At 35.8% G+C, this 20,962-nt stretch overlaps 1 protein-coding gene across 1 annotated transcript in view; it reads left to right on the top strand.

Moving 5' to 3' along the window:
• The first annotated feature begins 518 nt into the window (after positions 1–518).
• Positions 519–20,962, top strand: part of LOC130229902 (ras-specific guanine nucleotide-releasing factor RalGPS1-like) — a 155,664-nt gene continuing 135,220 nt past the window's right edge. The window contains exon 1 of the mRNA XM_056458922.1: positions 519–778. The gene's annotated coding sequence lies outside the window, so the exon portion shown is untranslated. The remainder of the gene's footprint in view (positions 779–20,962) is intronic.

Genomic DNA, 20,962 nt, shown 5'->3' with positions numbered 1-20,962 from the left:
AAAGCTCTTTGTTTAAATAATAATATTAAAATATTTAGAAACTAAATGAAATAAATGTATGTAAAATAAATGTACAAATATATAAATTAACTTAAAAATAAGTTAGAATAATTGTTATTAATTTTATGAAATAAAAATAATAAAAGTAAACAGAAATAAAATATTTACTATTATTATTTATAAAATTATATTATAAAATAAATTTTACAAAAATTATTAAATATAAAATATTTGGTCTCAGGTGTCTTTGTTTGAATGATTACATTTCTAAGTGTATCATTTAGTTAATTTAATAATAAGACTGACTAAATATGAAAGTGTTATTATAATACAAGACATAAAGAGGCAGAGAAAAAAATGACTGCTGCTCAGATGCACCTGCGCGTCCACTTCAAATTCACACAGACCGCGTTCCTCGACGCGATTGGCTTACTCTCCTCATGGGAGGGATCGAATATCTTTATAACACATGCGATTGGTCGGTCAACCTGTCACTCAGATCAAAGGCACCTACCTGACACTTCCTGGCCGTGACTGTTTCGCTTGTTTTGGCAGTGTGATATTTGTGTATTTCTGCCATGTTTGTGTACATCTCTCGCTTGTGGATTTACATTTATGAACGTTTAACGTCGCCGTGACGCTGGGGAATAATAACTACACGCGCTGTACTGGATTATACACGCAGTTGAGTTCGTTTAATGGATGACTGGAGGCAGAAAAAGTGATTTGTTTTCCTCTGACTGATCCAGGATCATACAGTACTGAGATACACAGCAAGGTAAGCGAATATGTTTGTGATTTGACTGGTGGTTTATGGATTATTGATTATTGAGTAGTCTGTGCACGTCATTCATTAAGACGGGTTAGTAAAGGTGAAAGGTTACAGCCCGTGCGCGTGACCGAAGCTGTGGCAGGTACATGTTGCGCGCGCACGAGACAAAATCATCTCCGACTGTCATCTGAAATGATAGACGTGTTGTTTATTAATATCTCTGACTAGATGGTGATGGTGATGATTAAAAATGAGGCTGAAATACTTAATAAAGTCGATTTGCATACTTTTTTGTAATGTTTGTTTAAATTTTAAATGTATTTATTTTATATACTAATACAATACATTTAGATATTTTTGTTCACTTTAATTCTATAGATTTTCTTACAATGAAGATTGTCACACCAGCTTAAAATAAAATAAAATAAATTAAAATATTTAAAAAATGATAAAAAAATAAAACTCCGAGTAAAATATACTTATTAAAAATATAAAGGCGAAATTATATTTTAAAATATAGAAGTAAAATATATTTATTAAACATGTTAAGGCAAAAATATATTTTAAAATATATAAAAGAGTCAAATATATTTATTAAACATGTAAAGGAGAAAATGTTTCATAAATTTTATTTAGTAAAATTTATTATTATATCATTTAAATCTACAATTAAATTGTAAATATGTTTGTTAAACAAATTGAATTAATTTCCATATATTATTTAAATATTTTTAAAAAGAAACTCAAAGTTAATGTTATAAATGTACGTGCTGCTTGATATAATCCCACGCTCCTCTCTAGTTTTCAATCAATTGAACGGTTGGAATGTGCCAGTTACAGGAACGTTGTGCTGACAATGATTTCATTATGTGATCAATAGAATTAACAAACTGTTTCTACAATTGATTAAAGACAATGCTTCATCAACTGTTTGGATGCCTGTATATAAACTGGCCTCAATGGAGGGCCGTGGAACCTCTTGTGTTTCTTCTGTATTGCTGCGTTGTCTTGGAATAATTTTTAATTTTAATTTAATTTATGTTCCTGACAGTGTTATTTTTGTCATATTTTATAATAACATGCTATTAATTATATAAAAAAATTAATTTTTTGCTTATAGCATATTTTAGTTTTTCTGAAATAGAAATGTGCAGTATTTTTATTTATGTGAATATATATTTTTATATAACTTTTTTCAGACATTGTGAATATAATATAATATGAATACAATATGTATTGTCATTTTAATATCATTGATTTTTTTTTTGTTGCTTTTATTTTTGTATTCATGTTTCTGTACATTTGTAGTATTTATTTATTTTCTTAAAATATATATATATATATAAATTAATTTTTTTATTAATTAATATTTCCTTCTAACTTTTAAAAATATATATTTATTATCATTATTATATTTTCTTTTTAAATTAAAGTACAAAAAATAAAGAAATATTTAATCGACAACCAGATATAAAACTATTTACTTATTTAAAATTCTAATTTTGACCGTTAAATATTTCTTTGTGACTGTTCTGGGAGAAGTGCAAACTAAAATGTGTGAAATAAAAATAGTTTAATAATAATATGACAAAGGGGTGACACGGTGGCTCAGTGGTTAGCACTGTCGCCTCACAGCAAGAAGGTCGCTGGGTCAGTTGGCATCTATGTGTGGAGTTTGCATGTTCTCCCCATGTCAGTGTGGGTTTCCTCCGGGTGCTCCGGTTTCCCCCACAGTCCAAACACATGCGCTATAGGGGAATTGAATTAAATAAATTGGCCGTGTGTGTATGTGTAAATGCGAGTGTATAGGTGTTTCCCAGTACTGGGTTGCAGCTGGAAGGGCATTCGCTGTGTAAAGCATATGCTGGAATAGTTGGGGGTTCATTCTGCTGTGACGACCTTTGATAAATCAGAGACTAAGCTGAAAGAAGAGGAATGAATGAATGAAAATAGATTTATGTTTCTACTATACTATTAACCCTGTTTTGTTTCTGGTAGTGAAAGTGAAACTGGAAGCAATATCTTTATATGTTATAATAAAACATCATTCAAGAGCTTCATTGAATTGACAGTAATAATGTTCATTGTAATATTTTGTCAGCTTTAGGTGCTTTCAGCTGCTCTGTGTTGTTGGTGAAGGCATTGTGAGTGAGTGAGTGCTGATCTGCAGTGTGTGTTTTCTCTATGCTTGCTCTGCACTTCAGGCTCTTGTTCTGTGTGTGTGTGCGTGTGTGTGTGTGTAATTGATCAGGACCAAGATGAGCAGGGCTGATGTTCATTCACAGCGGACCTGAGAAGAAGTTTCTGTCGTTATTATAAAAGGAAATGTATAAATAAATTGTCTGGTGTGATGTGAAGTAAAATATTATATTGCGCCTAGTAAACAATAACAGTAATGATCAAGTAAGAATACAATAAAATAGAAGAGCGTATAATAAATTATAAACCTTAATAAATCAATAAATATTCTTTTCTGAATGTGTAATGTTGTTTTCGGGAACAGAAGGACAGGCCGTTTTGAGCTCTAAATGAATAAAATGAGCTTGTGTGTTCGTGTGAATATATTTGTGTGTGTGTGTGTGTGTGGCTCTGCATACAATGACTTTATCTTGCTGGAGTTTATAGCCGTTTCACTTTACTTCAGGACGCATTAATGCGCTCTGTAGGTCTATTAGAGACATTCATAAATAATCCTAGCAAATCTAATGAATGTTGGAGAGAGCAGAGTTTATTTGAGAGCGCACAAGAAAATCTGCACTTGAGCAGCGTATATGAGGGCACGCAAGAAGTTTTGTGCACGAACAGAGGAAATCGGCGCTCGAGCACAGAGATACACATGCTCGTGTTACATAAATACAATCTCGACTTGTAGTACTGCGCTCACGACGTTTGTTATTGAAATAACGCCGCAGTTAGTTGGTAGATCTGTGTAAAGATCTGCCCAACAGTTGGTAGATCTGCCCAACAGAGTTTGCCACCACAGATGGAAAAAATCATATATGTATATTAGGCTTGGGCAATATCCAAATTTTAATACCGTCAAAACTCCTCCCTATTTTACCTCAGTATACAGTATTACCGTGCATAATAAAAAAATTATGATGCAAGGCTCAGACAGCGTCACCCAACTCTTGGCTTGTGTCTAAACCATTCAGAAACTGAATACCGTAAATGCGACCTATACATATATATACACATACATATACACGCACGCACGCACACACACACACAGACAGAGAGATTATGTGTGTGTGTATTGGATTGATTTTTGTGTATATGTGTGTTGAGTCACTGTGTGTATAAAAGCCTTGTGTTTAGAGTTTTGTATGAGTGTGTATAGCACATACAAAGTCAATGTGTGTGCCTGTGTGTTAGTGTGTATTAGAGATTTTGTGCATGTGTGTGTTGAGTCACTGTGTGTGTGTGTGTGTGTGTGTGTGTGTGTGTGTGTGTGTGTGTGTGTGTGTGTGTGTGTGTGTGTGTGTGTGTGTGTGTGTGTGGACGGACTGGAGTGACTGTGAATGTGTGTAGAATCACTGTGTGTCTATGTATAGTAACCTGGTGTGAGGGTGTGCATGCGTGTATAGAGTTGTGTGTGTATGTGTGTATGCACGTTTTTGTGTATAGTAACTTGATGTTAAAATGTGTGTGTGAGGCAGTGCATATGTGTGTGTGTGTGTGTGTGTGTGTGTATAGATTTGTGTGTGTGTGTGTGTGTGTGTGTGTGTATATATAGTCAGCGGGGTGTAAATGTGGGTGTTGTGTATCTCCTCCTGCAGCTGTCTGGACGTCTGACCTTACACACATTGATCAAAAAACTTCACGCTAGCACTAGCAGGTCGAGTTCACAAGACTGTATTTATATCTCACACACACAAACACACACACACCACGTAGCACACACTCTGTCACTCCTCAGCTTTAATATCTGCATGTCTCCAGCGAGCGTCACTGATGTACATTATGGTCTGTCTGCTGTTCACTTGCTCTGCTCTCCTTTCAATACTTTAGTTTGTGTTTTATTTGCATCTTTTGTTTATTTATTTATTAATTAAATATTATAATAAAAATATATTAAATATTAATATGTCATAATGTATCATAGTTTATACCTTCTATATTATATTTATTTTAGTTAGTTAGTATTTTCACATCTTTTCTAAGGAAGGATGAGGCTATTCCAAAGTTGTTGACTCAGTTTAGTTCACTGATGTATTCATCTACTTTACCTTACAATGCTAAATTCTAATTCAAGGTATTTTCATGGTGCATGTCTAAAAAATATGGTAATATTGCTGCAGTGTTTGCTATTGTGCAGGTGCCATAGTGGTTCAGTGGGTAGCGATGTCGCCTCACAGCAAGAAGGTCGCTGGTTTGAGCCCCGGCAGGATCAGTTAGCATTTCTCTGTGGAGTTTGTATGTTCTCCCCGTGCTGGTGTGGGTTTCCTTCGGGTGCTCCAGGTTCCCCCACAGTCCAAACACATGCGCTATAGGGGAATTGAATAAACTGAATTGTTCGTATTGTGTGAATGAGTGTATGGATGTTTCCTAGTACTGGGTTACGGCTGGAAGGGCATCCAATGTGTAAAACATATGTCGGAGTAGTTGGCGGTTCATTCCGCTGTGGTTTTGTAGTCTTTAGTACATTTTTGCAACTTAAACATCATTTAAAAGTCTGCAAGTAAGAGAAATGTCAGTTGCATGAGAAATGTTAAGCCTCATTTACACTACGAGCGACAGTTCATTTTAACGGAGAGCGTGCGACTTCCGGTGACCTCCGTCGACGCCAGCCACAGCGACCGTTTGCAACCAAATGTGACGTGACAAAGTTGAGAATCTTTCAACTTTATGCGAAATAAAGAGCGACTTTCTTGAGTGACAGCCAATAGGAGCGCCAGTAGAGCTCACGTGATCCTCCATCAGCTCGCTCAGAGGCCGGTTGTATAGACCTGTATAGACCTTTTTCTTGGAACGCAAAATTAGTTATTATGCTTTGTGTGTATGCGCAAGGAGAATGCTAAGAACTTCCGGTCGTCAGCTGATGCATGTAAACAGTCACATTTGGACAGCTTTGAAACGATAGTTTTGATCTATTTTACTTGCGTTTATCATCTTTAAACTGATACTGTTGTCGATCAGCGCCACCTCTTGGACTGATCATTTATAAAAATGTGATCTAATAGGATGGAAAACAACTGCTGTGAGACATTTTCCCCTCATTGTCAGATGGCATCTTCTGCTGTTAAAATGAAGCCTCGTCATTGCTAAAGTCCCCTTGTGCTGTCTCACTAGCACACTGATTTAATAACGGTGACAAAGTGAAAATAAACTGACATTTTGAAATGTCAGAAAAACACAAAGCGTGGTAAATACAACACACTAAATGAAACCTAAACGGCTCGCCATTACAATCAACATGCAAATCAGCCAGCAGAGTATCAGTAACAGACTTTTATTGGTCATTTTTGTAAATTGCATGACTTTCATACCTGTTAAAGCCTGTTCACACTACATGACTTGATTTTGTGTCTTTTAATCGCTGTGCTGTTCACACTACGCGACACTACGTAAGTGATCCACAAGACGGGGGGTGACACACTACAAGATCTGACAACAACTAGTTCCCCAACAGCTCAGTCCAGCTACCAAACCACAGCCAATGAAATTTTGAGGGAGGAGCCGTCAGAAAAAGCTGAACGCTATTGGCTGCTTATGTGCTGATGACATCACTGACAGCGTTTCAAGCTTTCAAGGGAGCACTAAAAAACATGGTCAGTCAGCTGAAGCATCAGCGGATCAATCGCTCATCTGCAAGACTCGAGTGGATTAATACACAGAGAGTTTTTAATTTTTGTTATTTAATAACTCTTTGATATAAAACTAACATATCTATAACACCGTGACGTTTCCTAAATATCCGTGTATTTCTTTCTAACATTGTTATTTTTTAAATTATACAACAGTGAAGAACTGAGCATTTCTACCTTTATTTACTATATTGGTCAACATGACTGCATGCATGTCTGCTACTTTTCACTGTCACTTTAAATATGCACGCATTTTTTTGCTTAGCAACTTCCTGCTAACATAAACATAACTCTCTGATAGCAAAATATAAGTTTACTTCAGATATATCTTACAAAAGAGCATATTCTGTGCAGCGAAATAGCTCCTGTTTGAAAATGAAAATGAAAGCGAGCCCCTGAGCTTTGCGTGTTCTAGTATCTTAACTACATATTTATTGGCTGTATTACCAAAAAAGATCATATTTTCAGGGTAATGTTGTCATCAAATATGAAGACAGACATTAAAGCTTAATTTTAATATCTCAATAGAAGCTTTGAATGTAAATATGACGTGACAATATGACGTTTTATATGAGAACGGTCAGAATGAGCAGTAATTATAATAGTTACAGAATTCTAGTTCCCCTGTTAATATAGCCGACTCTCGTGTTCTTGTTAATAGAGTACAGCGAGTGCATCGATGCCCATTCTGGCCAATCACAGACGTTTCTGTTGAGCTTCTGAGCACACAGGCATTCAGCTCATGCTGATAAGCTCCCTCATTGGCTGCAGCTCGTCACTACATCTGACCACACGTGCGGTCGAGTCGGCCGACTGCTCTGGAATATTCAGCATGCTAGATATTGGATATCCGTCTGCGAGGTGTTGAGATTTAAAAAAGCATACATAGCCGCCTCTTGTGGATTCGCGAAAACAAAAACGGCAAAAAAAAAACGTACCCCCGGGATATATTTCGCAGTCTCCAGAAATGTATATAGAGGTATGTTTCCAGAATGAGCCTGGTTTGGCGATATCAATGCTCAAACTATATATTGTGCAGCAATAATATTAATATGGATTATTATTATTAATATTATTATTATTATTTAATAATTTTATATTTAGAATATTGTGTATTTTCTTTTATGTGTTTATTAGTGGACATTAAAAGCAAAAACATAAAAAAGCTGACCTTGGTCTTGTAAACAGTGATATAATAATGATGATAATAATAATAATAATAATAATAATAATAATAATAATGATAATAATGATGATGATAATAATAATAATAATAATAATGATAATAATAATAAAATAATAATAATAATAATAATAATAATACATATCAATAGAACTTATTATTATTATTATTATTATTATTATTATTATTATTATTATCATCATCACCACATTTTAAATATTGTGTATTATTTGTATGTTTGTATGTGTTTATTTATTAATGTAACAAATATACGATCATCTTGGTGAGCAGTAAAAGCAGTGGTGTACGGCTGAAAATATCTCCATGGTGAAGACGAGGTAAACTCATTAGTGCAGTTTTCAGTGTCTCGAAGAGGAAGTGTGAGTGTTGTTTTCCTTTGCTCTGGTTTGTGCAGTAAGTCCCTGAAATCCAGTCTGACCGTCTTCTGCTTACAGTACAAACCACAAACTGCGTCAGAATAAACAGTCATTCAAACAGAGCGGTGTTTTCTTGTTATCGCTGTAAATGATGGTGTTAGCATGACTGTTGAAGAAGCAAGACTACGATCATCATTAAACTTCCACCACACATCCAGGCAGTTTCAGAAGCCGTAATTATACAGTGCAGTAATAATAGACCTAATGTTATGTAAGACTCCTCCAGTCGGCATCAGACGGAGCCCAGATACTGAAGGCAACACTGTTATGCCTTTTCATAAGATCTCAAATAAATCTCTGGCATCCCCAGAATGTGCCTGTGAAGTTTTAGCGCAAAATCCCCCGCAAATCATTTATTATATACTGTCAGAAATATAATTAGCAGTTATAGAATTACATTATGAGAGCTTGATCTTTCTTCCAACAACTTTTAACCTTGAAAAGTAAAAAAAAGTGACTTTAATGAGCATTTTTAATAGTTTAAAGTGATCTATTGTCTGGGTTTGTGTTGTATATTATGCTACAGAAGGATAATAAACTGTCAGCTCAGTTTCTGTTATTTTACAGACTTATTTCCCTAGATATTATTTCTTATTGACCGTTCAGTTGTTTGAACTAATAAAATAGTCACATTGATTGTTAAACTGTTAACAATAAGCTTTTGTGTATGTCCCTTTTAAATGCAAATGAGCTGCTGCTATCAAGGAGGTGGAGCCTTACATGCTGTTCTGACAGAAACAACAAAACAATCTATAGCTGAAGTAGCAGCAATGAGCAGTCGTGGATTAAAGCCTTGGGGCTCTATTTTAACAATCTACGAGCCTCCTCCAATCAGCCTCTTTACTTTCTCTTTACTTTTACTCCTTTACTTAAATCCTTTACTTTCGTAGTGTAAGGAAAACTCACTCCTCTGAAGACATCCATATTTAATTTCATTTGTTAAGTGCAAAGATTTGTATCAAAATTATTTCTGAATTCAGTTCTAATTTCCAGAAAATTAATAAATGAACAATAATAATGAAGTGTGTTTAATGTATTTATGCTTTTGAATTACATTATGAGAGCTTGATCTTTCTTCCAACAACTTTTAACCTTGAAAAGTAAAAAAAAAAACTGACTTTAATGAGCATTTTTAATAGTTTAAAGTGATCTATTGTCTGGGTTTGTGTTGTATATTATGCTACAGAAGGATAATAAACTGTCAGCTGATTTTCTGTTATTTTACAGACGTATTTCTCTAGATATTATTTCTTATTGACAGTTCAGTTGTTTGAACTAATATAATAGTCACATTGATTGTTAAACTGTAGAGTTGAATTTTCAACATCAAAAGTGGACCAAGCAGAGATCAACATCCCATAATGCAATTCACAACGGCAAAAAAACAGAAAACACTTGTGAAATTATACAGAAACTATTCATTTTACAGTGTAGCTTGATGTTTTCCTCGTCTTTGGGTTTGAGTGCTTTTGTGTATGTCCCTTTTAAATGCAAATGAGCTGCTGCTATCAAGGAGGTGGAGCCTTACATGCTGTTCTGACAGAAACAACAAAACAATCTATAGCAGTAGCAGCAATGAGCAGTTGTGGATTAAAGCCTTGGGGCTCTATTTTAACAATCTAGATCAGGGGTCACCAATCTCGGTCCTGGAGGGCCGGTGTCCCTGCAGGGTTTAGCTCCAACTTGCCTCAACACACCTGGCTGGGTGTTTCAAGTATACCTAGTAAGACCTTGATTAGCTCATTCAGGTGTGTTTGATTAGAGTTGGAGCTAAAATCTGCAGGACACCGGCCCTTCCAGGAACAAGTTTGGTGACCCCTGATCTAGACGAAAAGGCTAAAGCGCATGGCGCAAAAGCATTAAGAGCGTGTCTGAATTTACGTTTGCTATTTTAAGGATGGAAAATTGCGGTTTGTGCCCTGGCGCATGATCTAACAGGGTTGTGCTTATTCTCTTAATGAGTTCTGGGTGTTTCGTCTCATCTCACATTCCCATTAAAGGTGCTGTAAGTTTTTGACTCTTCTAAAGCATAAAAATAGCATAATATATTTGCAGATATTTCAGAAACATGCTCAGTGAACATTCTTGTTTATCTGAAAAACAATGCTGAAGTCAGATATTCTGCTTTGAAAATGTGTTTTCCTTGCCGGAACGCTGTCTTTGTTTTGGTTCTTTTAACCCGCTCAATGCCAGTTTAGCCAATTATATCTCAGCAACCCGGGTTGCCTTGCTGGGAAAACAGCATATTTCATTCATTTATTCAGAAAGGCTTTCTAAGAATGCGTCCGTGACTGAAATGTGACCTCTGGTGGACAGTAGCAGCTGTGAAATGAGACGTAGATTCAGAGTTCCACATAAGGGTTATTAATGATCAAATAATATAAATATTACAAGCGTAAACATCAGGTGTGCAGGGTACATTGTAACCTCATGTCCTAACAACACGCTACATGACTAAATTTGCAGTGATAGGCAATTTGGTTGTTTGCACCAGACAAAACACGACAGAAATTGAAATACAGCCATTCAGAAGCACAGAATATGCACTCACTCATGAAATGGTAAGGTTTATAATCTATTGAATACATATGAACCCTCTTTAACATTATTAAATGTACATGCTGAATCACGTGTTTAGTTATAAAGTTCAATTTCAAACTGTTTATTTTATTGTCAAGCTCTTGTCATGGTTTTCTGTTGTTCACCTGTGAGAAATAGCCATTTCTAATATATCAATTCGAGGTGTTGGTTAGAACAAAAACTCCTTTAAATATGGAAAATATTCTGTCTATTGGGTGCTGTTGCTTTTATTTAGAACATGGTTTAAATCAGTCGCTCCTGTCCTCAATCTAGTTCAACCACTGGGTGCCAAATTTGCATACTGCACCTTTAAGAGTCAGTTGCATCACACCATGGAGCATTTGCTATTTACATGGTAGACTTTGTAAGTGTAAAAACTGAATGCTTCACTAGTGAGAAAACAGTTAAACAAAGCATCTTTAGCGGGAGGATGAAGAACGAGCCTCCTCCATTCAGCCTCTTTACTTTCTCTTTACTTTTACTCCTTTACTTAAATCCTTTACTTTCGTAGTGTAAGGAAAACTCACTCCTCTGAAGACATCTAAATTTAATTTCATTTGTTAAGTGCAAAGATTTGTTTCAAAACTCTTTCTAAATTCAGTTCTAATTTCCAGCAAATGAAAAATTTACAATAATAATGACGTGTGGTTAAAAAACTTGTATCCAAGTTATATCCAAGCACACTTCCTGTTCTTATGCCCCATATGTTGATGCAGACGTCTCCAAAACCCGACAGGTGGACAAATCTAAACTTGTTTTTAATAAAACAAATATAAATATGCATATAATAAATAATACTAATAATAATAATAACATCATACTAATACAAATTGTCATGAATAACCTGAAAAAAGCCCCCCGAGGTGAAGGCATGGAGGCAGTGGTTTTTATATTTATGTAGAAAATAATAATTTTTGTAACATTTTAATCCTTTAATTGTTTTCATCTGTAAAGATATTTGTGTGTTGCTGTACATCCTGTGTGTATTAAGCAATGTGTACGACATAGGCGCATAATTAACGCGCTCTGCGCTGGACTTTTAGAGCAGCTTTTAGTTGGTCAATGACGCGGTCTATTTCAGTTCCTCAAAATAGCAACATGCCAACAATGCGCCTTAACACGCCTCTATTTCAGACCAGCCAGCCTGATCTCACGAGAAAATGTATTTTACGTTTTGACAGTTTAGTGGCTAATTCGTACGAATTCGTACGAGTTCAGTCGTACAAAATGGTACGATTTTAAAAAGGAGGCGTGGCACCTAACCCCACCCCTAAACCCAACCGTCATTGGAGGATGAGCAAATCATACTAAATTGTACGAATTAGCCACAAAAAAAAGTTACGAATTGCCGTGAGATTGTGTTGGACCAGCACACCGATGAGTCCACAAAGTGGCACAAATGGATTTGCTATTTAAACAACAAGCCACCAAACGTAAAAATTAGTTGCGCTGGTCTGAAAATTAGACCTTATTGCGTCGGGTGTGTAATCGGGCTCTTAAAGTTTGCGACTTCTAAACGTCTGACTACTTCCACGCTAGTTGTGTTTCCATTAGTGTTATCAAAAGTATAGAGTTCGGTACAAATCAGTACTGAAATTTTAAAACTTCCATTTTCTGACCAACATTTGAACGCATCCTTAAACACCGCTGATTGGCCATTGTGCTCATGTGCTCAACAGAAATGACTGTGATTGGCCATGAAGGTCATTGATTCACCATTTTTCTCCTCTGTTAACCGAGTGCAAACACAGATACAGGGACAGTGAAGTGTTTTAAAGTCGTAGAGATCAGTCGATACATCAGCAGATGTTTATAAGTAATCGGATCAAAAAGTATGTTTTACCTGTTTATTTTAATACATTACATAAATAAATGTTCTATCATTTTGTAGGGAAATGTTATATTGTAATAAAGTCGTTATTGAAATACTCGACAACAATGTCACGTTTTCCCACAATCGTCCAGTCCTAAAAACCCCATTTCTGACGTGAACGTTAACGATGAAGCAGAGATTAATGCCTGAAACTGTTATCTTTCTGCTTCCTGTTTAAAGCGCCGTTATGTTTGCACTGAAAGACTGAAACTCATTTCCAAGAACTTGATTAATTAAAGATAATGGACTGAAAGCTCTTGCCTGAAGATCTCTCGCTTTGTTCAGTGAGAAGAGAAATGAGGACGTGGACTTCTAGTCTCTTTTTATTAACTATAAAGATCCTGATGGATTGGTCCGGCCAGGTTTTAACTTTGGCTAACTAACAGGAATGCTAGGATTTTGTTGTTGTTGTTGTTGTAATGCAGATGTGTTCAATATTTGTTTTTGGGGTACATTTTATTTTAGAATAAGATTTCTAAATCTATTAGATTTTTTGAGATCTAATTAAATGCAATATAATATACAGAATCATTTAAATACAATTAAATTATTAATATTTAATTTATTTAATAAAATGATAATATTTGTATTATATCTTTATTTATTCTATTCTAGTTTTAAAATTCTCTTTATTTTATTGAATTTTATTGTAATTTGGGATTATTTATTATTAAGCAATATAATATTATAACAATTAATACGTCATTATTTATTATAATTATGCATTTATTATTTATTTATTAACCTAATGAAATGTTGGTGTAATTTATTATTTACAAATTTATTATTATTATTATTATTATTATTATTATTATTATTATTAACTATAATGTTTTTTATCCATTTTTATAAATAATTGTTAGTATTTTTTAATTAATAAAAACATATATTTTTATATTTTCATATATAAATAAAATATAATATTAAAATCATTTAAATACAGTTAAAGTATTTGTTTTTAAATGTATTTGATAAAATTGTAATATTTTTATTATTATTTATTTATTAAAATATTTTTTTGTAATTATTGTGATTATTGATTTATTTTATTGTAATTTGGTATCATTTATTATTAGTCAATATTAATATTATAACAAATAATATATCATTATTTATTATAAATATGTATTCTTTTATTTACTCATTTACTAAGAATTTACTGAAATGTTGGTCAAATAATTTTATCTACTACTACTAATAACAATAAACAATAATAATTCATATTAATAGCAATAACTAATGACAGTGCTCAGTTTTCTCAAATGTTTTTATTTATTTATAATCACACCAATAGAGCAGCTAGATTACGCTTCAGTTTTTTTGTCTGTGTGTTTTAGTGTTGAGTTGGTATTTGTGTTATTTTTATTTCATTATTTCTTTGCTCTTTGGACCTCTGCATGCGCTGTGGTTCAGACGCGGTCTATTTTTAGTTTTTGCAGACGTGGTGGACTCAAAGGGGAACCGCTGTATATGAAGTTTTTCCCCCTCAGGCAAACACACAGCTTTAAAAAAACACACAGCCTCTGTTGTCAAAGTGCAGATCCAACTGTGTGAAATTCAGACCCAGATATCTCTCTTTCTCTTCATGCCAGTATACAGTTGAAGTCTGACTTGTAAGCCCCCCTGTATGTTTTTTCCGCAATTTCTGTTTTTTTCAACACATTTCTTCACATAATAGCTTTAATAACTAGGGCTGAAACGATACACCAAACCCACGATTTAGTTCGTATCACGATTTTTGACCCACGATTCGGTTCGTATCACGATTTTTTGATCCACGATTTGGTTCGTATTACGATTTTTGACCCACAATTCGATTCGTATCACGATTTTTGATCCACGATTTGGTTCGTATCACAATTTTTGACCCACGATTCGATTCGTATCACGATTTTTGATCCACGATTTGGTTCGTATCACAATTTTTGACCCACGATTCGATTCGTGTCACGATTTTTGATCCTCGATTTGGTTCGTATCACGATTTTTGACCCACGATTAGGTTCGTATCACGATTTTTGATCCACGATTAGGTTCGTATCACGATTTTTGATCCACGATTAGGTTCGTATCATGATTTTTGACCCAGGATTCGATTCGTATCACGATTTTTGACCCACGATTTGGTTCGTATCACGATTTTTTTTTGTGGGGGGGTGGGAGAAAAAAAAAAAGATTTTTAAAACTACATTTTTATTAAATAACATTTGAAAAATCTTTATAAACTGAACACCAAAGAACAAGATTAACTATGCAAATTATTAATAATATAAATGGCCATATATAAAATAAATAAAAAGCCAAAGCTATAACACTACAAATACTGTTGAAAAACAAACAGAACTAAACTCCATTGTGGAGATGATTCCAGCATGTTAAAAATTCTTCTTCAATCAAGTTCTCTTACATTTACAAAGCAAATTAAATGGCTACTGTTTCACCCTGAGGTAACTGAGGCTTACTGCCTGTGCTGCAAACCACAAATCAAGTAAACATTAAACAAATAAACAACTTCTTTCTCTTAAGAAAACCAAACTCGTTTGATTTAAGGGAGTTGAAAATTCTTCTTCAGAAACACCATCATGTCAACATCGTCACAGCACAGAGAGCAAGCCTCTCACCAGATAATGTCACCTGCAGTAGAAAATACTCTCTCGCTGGGGACAGATGTAGCTGGGATTCCAAGATAACTTTTAGCCGACTTGGCTAAATGGGGGAACTGGTTCTGGTTGTCCTTCCACCACACAAGTGGATTTGAGTCCACTCAGAGGCTCTGCAATGCTCTGTAATGCTGCACCTCCTCATTCACCACTTCAGACAAAGACTTGGATGATGATGATGATGATGATGATGATGATGGCAGTTCAATTGAAAAGATGTCTCCAAACAGCTCAGCCATTGGTGCTCTTTTGGCTGGAGGAGGACAGTCACTGCTGCTGGAGGCTATCTCTGATTGCTCCTCTGTCTCATCCCTGGAAGTTTGGGCCTGTAAGACCAAATCCATAACATAATTGCAGCATAATGTTAGATACAATGAAGGATATGAAATCCAGGATGAATAAAGCTAATTTAATAAAGTTAAGCATTATATTATTATTATTATTATTATTATTATTATTATTATTATTATTATTATTATTATTGTTATTTTTGTTATTATTATTATTGTTGTTGTTGTTATTATTATTATTATTATTATTATTGTTATTATTGTTGTTATTATTATTATTATTATTGTTATTATTATTGTTATTGTTATTATTATTGTTGTTATTATTATTATTATTATTGTTATTATTATTATTATTATTGTTGTTGTTGTTGTTGTTGTTGTTGTTATTATTGTTATTTTTGTTATTATTATTGTTGTTGTTGTTGTTGTTGTTATTATTATTGTTATTGTTATTTTTGTTATTATTATTATTATTGTTGTTGTTGTTGTTATTATTGTTGTTGTTATTTTTGTTATTATTATTGTTGTTGTTGTTGTTGTTGTTGTTATTTTTGTTATTATTATTATTGTTATTATTATTATTATCTGACTATATTTAAATAGACTTGACTTTAATGACTTTAAATAAATAGACTGATTTACACAGCACTTTTATTTAATAAAGTTATTATATTTTTTTTATTATATTTTATAATTGAATATTTCAATTAAATGTATTTAATGATATTAATATTAAAACAATCAAATATCTGAACAGTTTGTGAACAATCGTCCAGAATTCTCACGATCAGACACTCAAGATTGTGTCATGGGTGGTCTCATCAAGGAAAGGTAGAGCTTTTGAATCGGGGGTCAAGTGCAGTGCTCATATAAAGAAACTGAGTCAGTGTCCTATCCGTATCAGGGTATCTGTCCTCGAAGTCATGTGCAATAGCAGCTTTGATGTCGTTCACTACTGTTGAGACAGAGCCACTGTGCTTCATGGAGGCCAGGATTCTGTGTTTCAATGGCAAGATCATTGAAATAGTTGGAATCTGCTCAGCGCTCATTAGGGTTGTCACAGTTTAAAAAGGTTTAAAAACCTGGACCACGTCCTCGTCTAGTTTAACATCATCATCAGACAGAGTGACGATGTCTTTAATGTTCGTCTTGACACTCTTGTCTGATAATGCCGAGAAAACAGCAGCCTGCTGCTCAAGGTAGCGCCTCGAGCATGTCGTGGCTAGAGTTCCACCTAGTAGCCACATCCTGGACCAGCTTGTAGATATATACACTAGATATCGCATACGGACCCTGAGCATGCGTCAATACCGCCGCCACATTTGTACAGTGCTCCCAGGACAAACGTCATTCAACCGCACTAGCCAAGACAGTGTGCCAACGTGATAGTGTAGTAACGAGCAAACAAAGAAAACAAAGCACAAAGGTAGAACATTTCTTAGGTAAGATTTCGTTTTTTACGTTTAGCACAAAAGTTCGTAACATACAAAAACAAGTAACGTTATTGATGATAATATAGTCTCTTACTGCACTGATCATGAGGGAAAGTAGCACCAACTTGTACTAAATCCTAGGCGTATGCTAGTTTTGTTAAATATGCAAACAATGCAAATGAAATGTGACAACAAGATGCTGCGGATGTCAAAAACTGATATTATTGTCGGCTAAGTGAACGAGTCGTTCATAACGGAGATTCATTCACAAACAAATCGCTCCCTCCGTTAGCATGAGAAGTGAAAGCAGGAGAGGGTGTGTGTTTCAGGACACAGATTAGATCAAATTTAACAGGGAGGGAGGATAATACATTTCCATACACACAAACACACGCTCTTTGGTGGGAATGTCTGTGCGGTCACTTATCCATCGATGTAGAAAAGTGATGTAAAATTAATTATTTTCGTAATTTAACAAAAATATTTGTATACTGACCTCTGGGAAAACTCCCGATCATAGATATATACAAATATGTGTATATCTCTGGCTCTAGATAGCCACAGTCCTCCACTGCAGCTTGGTCCCACGTTAATTTCAAAGAAGCGCTACCCTGTACTAAAATGGAGGCTCTATTGACGCATTCCTTCCAACAGACAACAACAGGGTAGGTCAACATCTAATGTAAATATCTATGGTGTAAGGGCAGCTGTAGCATCACCTGTTTCTCCTTCAACACAGCTGCAGGTGTTGTGCTGCGGTGACAAAACGTGACTACTTTCCTCACTCTGCCGAGGAGTCGGGACATCTGGTGAACGCCCATCCCTCTCTGCGCAGCCAGATTAACAGTGTGAGCAAAGCATCGTATATGACGTGGAAATCCGGCCGATTCGATAGCATTTGGCAATGTTTCTGCCGTTGTCTGTTGTCACAGGAACTGCTGATCTTTCAATCTCTCACAGCCACTTTAAGTATTCCCGATAAATGGTTGCTTGTATGGCTCTCATACACCGGGCGTGTTTGGAGGACGTGGTTTGCTATTTGCCAATTACCCGTTATATAGTGTGCGGTTATGCTCACATAGCAGTCTGTGACACGGGACGTCCATCCATCTGTGGTGATTGCGATGGATTCAGCAGTACTCATGGCTTCCTCCACTTTAGCCTTCGTTTTCTCTGGAAGTTTTGGTAGAACATTTTGCGAGAAATGCGCCCGGCTTGGCAATGCATAACGGGGCTAGAGCACACTGAGTAAATACTTGAACCCCTCGTTATCGACAAACGAAAATGGTTGCATATCCAGTGCCATAAAAATTGCAATTGCATTTTGTAATGTTCTGTGCTCGATCTGAATTCGCTGGAAATTTTCCTTGGAAGAAACTAGGTAGTGTAGGCTGCTGCTGGGTTGTTTTCTGTGCTGACTCTAAATTGATTTCTGGATGTTGCCGTAGGATATGCATCTGGATGTTGGTTGTGTTGCTTGTCACTTGGGGAAGCGTCTTAAATCACTTACGACAAATTGTGTGGGTCTTGTCGACTTCACGATTGCCATCGTTTATCTCCACCGGGTAGTCGAAATGTTGCCGTACTGCTGACTTAAATGAGGAGGAAGGGTCCGCAAACTCTGGGTTGGTTGCCATGTTTCCTCACGTTCTTCTTCAGCTAGCTCAACTTTTGCAGGCAGGCGTCACGTGATTGGAAAGGTAGTTACGGGGTGTGTCGCGATTCTCCCTTATAGGTTAGTGGATCTGAGTGTCGCAATGTCGGTTTCTTATCGCGTATTGTTACAGCCCTATTAATAACCCATTTCTAATAACTCATTTCTTTTAGTTTTGCCATGATGACAGAACATAATATTTGAGTAGATATTTTTCAGGATACTAGTATTCAGCTTGAAGTGACCTTTACAAGCTTAACTAGGTTAATTAGGCAAGTTAGGGTAATTAGGCAAGTCATTGTATAACAGTGGTTTGTTCTGTAGACAATCCAAAACAAATATTGGTTAAGGGGGCTAATAATATTGACCTAAAATGGTTTTAAAAAATTAAAAACTGCTTTTATTCTAGCAGAAATAAAACAAATAAGACTTTCTCCAGAAGAAAAAATTTTATAGGAAATACTGTGAAAAATTCTTTGCTCTGTTCAACTTCATTTGGGAAATATTTGGAAAAGAAATATAAATTCACTGGAGGGTGAATCATTTGGATTAAACTGTATGTGTGTGTGTGTGCAGGACTGAGCGTGTGTGTGTTAGGCTGGAGACCTTTGAGACGCAGCCAGCTGCTCATTTTTGCTATTCCTGATATTATAATAATAGCCGTCATTAATAATGTGACATGCACAGTTCACTGGGACCTATATTTGTGTCATGTTGACAGATGTAAAACTGTGAATAAGGGTGCTTTCACATCTGTGGTTCGCTTCATTTGGTCCAGACCAAGGGCAACAAATGATAAATAGTAGCATTTTTCTGCCGTCTTTGGGTCCTTTTCACACCACACTGATTGCTTTGGTCCGAACCAGTTGAAAAGAACCAAAATGCAGTCATGTGACGAAATCCACATCACCCATTGGCCAGATGTTATTGAACGTATATCCTAAACTGCTTTTGGATTGGTCAGAATTAACTTGGGGGAAAATGCCGATGAAACTCCCGCAAGTCAACAAACCGGCAGACACAAAATGTCGCTGCACTGGCTGATTGTAAGCCTGGCCATAGTATACTATATAGCAGGGGTCACCAATCTCGGTCCTGGAGGTCCGGTGTCCCTCCAGGGTTTAGCTCCAACTTGCCTCAAAACACCTGCCTGGGTGTTTCAAGTATACCTAGTAAGACCTTGATTAGTTTGTTCAGGTGTGTTTGATTAGAGTTGGAGCTAAAATCTGCAGGACACCGGCCCTCCAGGAACAAGTTTGGTGACCCCTGCTATATAGTATACAACACTTTACACAAACTATACATTTCGATAATGAAGTGCGGCTGTGGCTGGAAAACAGTGTTTAATGCATTGCAAACGGCGAAGGCGTTAGGAGGAGGCGTGAATTAATTTAGCTAAACTGCGACATGGTCATCTTCTGGAAACATTACCAACGATCCATCAGGTAATGTTTGTCCCCCCTCTCTCTCTGTTTAAAACTGTTGGTAAGGTGCTGTCAACAAGTATTTTTCCTCCAAACCCCATAAGATGGGACAGCATCAGACTATGGCAGCTGGATTGCACAGTACTTTTTGCGGTTGGGTTTGTTTTAGTGCGGATCATGTTCTCACCACAAACGAACCGCTCCAGGGTTCGTTTGAAAGCGTACCGAGACCACCTCTTCAAGTAGTAATGAAGTAGAACTACTTTACTACTGTACTTGAGTACTAAAAGGCTGTATCTGTACTCTACTGGAGTATTGCTTTTTCTCCTACTTCCACTTTTACTTCAGTACATATTTTCGATGAGTTTAATACTATTACTCCGATAGATTTTTTATGTGCTGCATCGTTACTTGTTACTAGAGGTGTCAAAATGATTGATATTGGTTCAGTAATAATCATAACCGGTTATTACGTACTGACGTCATTTATCTCCTATGCGCGATGTCGCAGTAGAATACTATGGCGAATTAGGCGAGGGCAATAATATCCAGCTGCGCTCTTACTACACTGAAGAAGGCACAGCACGTGAGCCCATAACTGTCAACCCACACGTTTTCTCAGGATTCTCCTGTATTTTACAGTTCTATCCCGCTATCATCACGTAAAAGTATTTTACTGTATTTCTCCCTTATTTTCAGTCTTTCTCTGAAGGCAAATAAACATTAAAGAGCCGAGCCTCCCTATACACAACCCATACTGCTGAACCACCAGGGGCCGCCCCTTGCTCTTAAATGTGAGTCTGTTCTGTGCTTTCACTTTGTTTAGGCATCAAAACACTGTGAAAT

This window comes from Danio aesculapii, chromosome 5, assembly GCF_903798145.1.
Source record: "Danio aesculapii chromosome 5, fDanAes4.1, whole genome shotgun sequence".
Lineage (NCBI taxonomy): Eukaryota > Metazoa > Chordata > Actinopteri > Cypriniformes > Danionidae > Danio > Danio aesculapii.
Note: the sequence above shows the minus strand (reverse complement) of the source record. Positions and strands in the feature narration are given on the sequence as shown.